Source organism: Vombatus ursinus, unplaced genomic scaffold (genome assembly GCF_900497805.2).
Source record: "Vombatus ursinus unplaced genomic scaffold, bare-nosed wombat genome assembly UNPS02011572.1, whole genome shotgun sequence".
Taxonomy (NCBI): domain Eukaryota; kingdom Metazoa; phylum Chordata; class Mammalia; order Diprotodontia; family Vombatidae; genus Vombatus; species Vombatus ursinus.
In genome coordinates this window covers 1,420,271-1,426,279 of record NW_020951350.1, presented here as the reverse complement: position 1 = coordinate 1,426,279, position 6,009 = coordinate 1,420,271, and positions in this window count along the sequence as shown.

The window sequence follows — 6,009 nt, the reverse complement described above, 5'->3', positions numbered from 1 at the left end:
GGAAACTGAGGGAAATGGAGGTAACATGACTTGGCTAGGGTCACATAGCTAATAAGTACTTGAGGTGGCAATGGAATTCAGTTCTTCTTGATTCCAGGTTCAGCATTTTCTCCATTGCTAGATCACAAGGATTCTGTTATGAGGCCGTAGACTGAAGAACTCGGGCTGTCTGGGGACCTCACAGGTCGTATTTCTTTCCTGCCTTTCCATGTCCACCTTTGCAAGTATTAGTTCCTTCCCATTCTCCCCACCTACCCATCATCATTCCTTTGTCTCAACTGAAGCCACTTGGCTTTCTTCTAAATGTACCACATGAAAAAGGCTGTTGTTTTCAGCATTGACTGATCCATCTGGTTCTTCTGCAGAGCTCCTTTAAAAGTTTCAGCTACGGACTCCAATAGATGACCTATTGAGAAGGGAGGGAAAAAATAAAAAGAATGAGTTGTGAGCTCCTGGAGAGGTATGGTTATATCTTTTGACTGATTTAGCTAGATCTTCACATGGCCAGATACATCTTATGTACTCAAGGAACCCTAAGTGAGTGAAGATTGAACACTGTAGAGGAAAGATAAAGAGAACAATTTATAGAAGGAAAACTCATGGGATTTCTACAATGGAGGGAAAAGAAAGTGAAAAATGGCTAGAGAAACATGGCCAGAAAAAGAAGAGGATAACCTTCTACCTTGTAGTTATTTCTATACATCTTATCTCCTACATTAGCCTGCAAGCTCTCTGAGTACAAAGGAGCCTTTTATCATTTATCCCTAAGGCTGAGCACAATGTCATCCATGCACAGAATGAGTTCTGGATAAATTCTTGTGAAGTGATGATTTGGTTGGATTTGCTGACCTGCTTTCTGCTTTTTTCGAAAAATTTTTTTTTTGTAACAAGCAAAGCCTTGCCAGATAGGAGGAAGGGAATGGATATATTTGAAAATGTAAATAATGCCAAACCAAAAGATGTCAGAAAAAAATTTTGCAATGACATTTGATGCCCAAAATTGAAAAATAGAACAAAATAAATGCTTGTTGAATGGAATGAAATGGAATTCAATTGAGGGTCATACAGAAATTTTAGAAGAGGAAAGATATATAATATGTTATAGAATAATAAGATAGGATCTCTGTTGAACAACCCAGAACTTACAGATCCTAAAGAATGTTGTCACTCCAATGAGTTCTTTGAGAGCCAACACACTTATTCCATCAATGTTGCCCCTGCTTCAAATGTGTCTGAAATGTGCTCTTTGAGGTTTGTCAGTTTAAGAGCCCAACAAGAAATAATGCATTTGCATTATTATCGCTCCTTATTTAAAATATATATTATTTATTTTTAACATTTAAAAATGTTGATTTTTAAACACTGATTTTTAATACTTTTTAAATTTTAATTTTGTAAGAATTTTGTAAGTTTTTTTAATTTAAATTTTGAGTTCCAAATTCTTTTCCTCCCTCCAGCCCCATCCATCCAGAAGGCAAACAATGATACTCATTACACATGTGAAATGATGAAAAGCATATCTTGTCACCCAAAAATGCAAGAAAAATAAAGAAAACAAGAAAATTATACTTCAATTTGCATTTAGAGTTCATCAGTTCTCTCTCTGGAGGTGGATAGTGATTTTCATCATGAGTCCTTCCAAATTGTGTTGAATCATTGTATTGATCAATGTAGCTAAATCTTTCACAGTTGGTCACAATTACAACATTGTTGTTGCTACGTACAATGATCTGGTGCTGCTCCCTTCATTCTGCATCAGTTCACATAGGTCTTCCCAGGTTTTTCTGAAACTATCCTCCTCATCATTTCTTATATCACAATATATCACTCCTCATTTTTAATTAAAAACTACACTCCCATAGCTTCACTGGTAAGTTCCTCTATCTCATTCACTAGATTTGGCTCTGAAAGATTTTCAGTGGTTTCCAATAATCAAGTCAAGCCTTAAAGAATGAAAGTTTCTCATCACTGAGAACACTGGGATGTGCTGCTGGACCTGAGGGCCAGTCTCTGAAAGGAACCCAGAAACGCTGTGATCAGTGGCAGACTTGCTGGCCTTCCAAGGTTGTTACTGTTAGAAATAATAATAATTAATAATAACAATTGGTATTTATATAGTGAATGGCTAGGGGAAGGGGATTGTAGAGGATCTGGCCCTGTGATTTCATTGCTATAAAGAACTCCCAGGTTATAAGCACAAAAACATAGCTTCAGAACCCTGAGGGAACTTGGAGGACATTTGGTCCAACTCACTTGTTTCACAAATGGGGAAACAGAGGCACAAACAGGTGAAATGACTTGCCTAATGGTAGCAAGTATCAGACTGGGATTCAAACCAAGGTCCTATGACTCTGAATCCAATGGGCCAAGAAAGAGCGGCCTCTTAACTCCCTCTACCATTGCTGACCGTTCACTGTTGTGAAATACAGAAAGCTGTCTGAAACACTAAGCGGCCTTATAAGTGGCTTTGTGGGTCACACAGCATTTATGTGTCATAATCCAGACTTAAATCTAGGTTCCTCCCTTACTCCTAGGCCCGTTTTCTATCCACGACAAAATACTGATCTCATGGGTGATTTAAGGTTTGTAAATCACTTTAAAGACATTATCTCATCTGATCCTCATGGCAGCTTTCATTTCCAAAGTGTTTTACAATTTAAAAAGTGTTTTCTTCAGAACAACCCAGTAAAGTAGATAGCTTTCTTTCTTTTTACAAATGAAAAAGTAGAAGTTCAAAGACACTAAATTATTTTTCTAGACTTACACAGCTGGAGAGAGTCAGCAGCAGGACTGGAACTCTGGCTTTCTCACTCTAGTGATCCTATCACTAGACACTTATTTGGAAGTATAAGATCTGGTCTGTTATCTGAAAAATCAGTCATCTAACTTTTAAACTACATGGAGCATGAGCATGATAGAGAATTTTAAGAAGAAATAAAAATAAGAAAGAAAAGGGGACAATGTGTGAAAGGGAGAATAAAGAGGTTTTTTTTTTTAGGAAAAGAGATTTCTGACTAACCCTTCTTTCCCCAAGTTAGCCATCAGGGAAGAAGTTTGATACTTTGTTTAAAATGCAGCTCAATTTAGGTAGGGGCATGAGCTGCCCTTAAGGATCCCTTGGGAGAAGTGTGTATGTGTATGGGGGAAGTGTAGCTGCATTTGGAAAGAATATGTATACATAGTTTTATCCACAGTATGTTGGCCACAGCCTCAGGCCTGTGTTGTGGCATTAAAAAAAGTACTCAAGGCCTCTATACGCAAGGAGTTATCCTGGATACTTCTCTATCTTATTTCTTTCTTTATACATGTCAAACATTCCTAGTTCTCATTAGAGGAAAAGAATGGAATTACAGACAGGTTAGATAACAAAGACATCCACATACACATATGGATAAAGAGCCAGAAGAATTGTGGTTCATAGAATGGGAATATCTGGGGATTCAGCAGTCACAGATTCTGGTCCCAGCTTTGCCAGGGTATGGTTGCTTTAGGTAAGTCAATTAACCTCTTCGGGTCTTAGTTTCCTCTGTTAAATGAAGATATTGGTTTAGATTATTTGCAAGTTCATATTCAGCTTATATTTTATGATTCTATGAAATATTAACTCCTTTATAAAGTTTTGAACACAATATTCTAAGATTCCAAGATGGCACACTTTTGGTATCCTTTGATACAATAGAGGGTGCATGTTTTGTACAGCTGAAATTTGTAATTTTTAATAAAATTGATTAACTGGGTCCTTCTATGCAGGATTAAATTTGGAAAGAACTACATTTCCATGCATCTAGACCTTTACTTGGTATAAATGAGAAGGTGGAACCCAACTGTGAGGAGGAGAGACAGCTACACAAATCCTACTTTGCTCTGCTTTATCCATGAAGGAGAATGACCTTCAATTTAAGAAGGAGGGTTAGGTATCAGTGGGTTGCTAACAGTATTGTTGGAGGTGTAGTGTTGATGATTATCCTTCATCTCAAGGATCTCTGTGGCTTGCTTCTCCTATCCATCTGCATTCATGATAGCAGGGTAGGGTCTTAGACAAGTGCTCACTACAAGACCTCTGTCAAGGTTCTAATGGAAACAACATGGAGAAAAGGGTTCTACTCCTATTACTGCTTCTCAGCCTCCAGTGGGGTGCTTCCCATTGCCAAATCAGCCAACTGATTTGATTAATTCTTAACAAAAACATCTATTCAAAAGGTAAAGCAAGAATAATAATTATACAACATTCTATTCATAAACCTGGGATATACTCTCTCACCAATATACAAAGTGTCCAGAGGGAGAGTGGGCACAAACTTAAAATACAAGGTAGTGATCCATACATGTAGTGATCACACATGGCCAGGGCAACTAACAAATCTAGAATGCAGATTTTAATGTTCATTCTCTTTCTTGGGGACTGTCTTTGGCAATTTTCACTGATGTGCATGATATCCATCTTAGATAGGTGTCTCTATTGCTAAGCTGGGCTGCACTTCAGCTGTGCTGGATTGTTCCATTGAAAGTTTCCTCTGTTGATGCTCTACTGCTAGTTTAGGCATATCTTCTTTTTGACTGGCTGCTTCACTATTCTTCCAGACTGCTTAGTCAATCAAGAGATACTTAAGTGCTTACTATGTGTCAGGCACTAAGCTAAGCACTGAGGACAGTCACTGCCTTCAAGGACCTTACAACCTACCCACCCTGCTGCTGGGCCAGGTTGCTCTCTACTGCAAGGCCAATCTACTCCTTTCATGGGCTAAGCTGCTCCTATGCCAGACCAGACATATTTCCTGCCTTGGTAGCATTGTGATCTTTCAGAAAAGGCAAATACTTATTTGTCTAAGATTTGTAGAAGTTTCTCCAGTTCAGCTTATTCAACTGGATGATGGATTTCTATTCCCCAGACAACTTATAGCAGGGCAGAGAGATATTGACTCTTTTTAAGCAACCAGCTTTTCCAGGCAGTACTGCTGGTCCGAGAAACTGCAGTGCAAAGTATTGCTTCTTTTCCCTATACCTCTAAGAAAAAAATATTTAGATCAACACTTTCTAGTTCAGGAAATCCTCATCACTTCATGCTAAGATATACCAGGCAATGTACATTTGTCCAATAATCGGAAAATCATTCTGAGTTTCTGGGTTCCCTGATTTTTTACTTCAAAGTTCTCTTATTGGTCATATATAAACAAGCAGCATTGAAAGTAGTATTGACTCTGTATGAGTTCACAATCTCTGAGAGCTGCTTTCTTATTGTTTTTCATATGCAGATCTCACTTTTGTCTTTGCCTTGGCCCGCTTTCAATCAGTAAAATTGCCATGTCTAAAAAGGGTATACCTTGAGAGTAAGAATACCCAATTTTTAAAATCCCAAATTATTTCAAAATTTGGAGAATTTTAAAATCAAGATTAACATGGAGTTAATAGTCAAAATAACTAATGAAAAGATTAAAAAGTACCTAACTGTCTACAAAGGAATTCAAGTCACCAGCTGAAGGTAAACTACTGAAAAAAAAATGGAAAATGAGCTTGATAAACTGTTATAAGTGATTTTTGGAAAATAATGAAAATATGAGTGATTCCTTGGGATTAGAAGCAGACAACTATCCCTTTCAAAAAGGGACAGAAAGCGAATACTTTAATCTAGAGGTCAATAATTTAGGTGTTGATTTCTTATAACATTTTAGTCAATGGTGGAGAAGCTGTGGCCTTGAGGCCACATGTGACCCTCTACGTCCTGACGTGAGGCCCTTTGACTGAATTCGATTTGTTCTATGAAGTTTGGATTCAGTCAAAGGCCTTGAGGCCGCATGTTCCCCTCCCTTGGAGTAGATTATTCCAGGATAGTTTGTGAGCCCTAAGAAACTAAGGAAGTAATCTCTATGAATCAACTTGAGTTCATTAAGAATAGGTGATGTCAGACCAAACTGACTTCCTTTGCCAATAGTTACTAGGCTAATAGTTCAGATGAAACACAGCAATACATATGAATTTCAGCAAGTTATCTGCCAAGTGCTCTCAAAATAT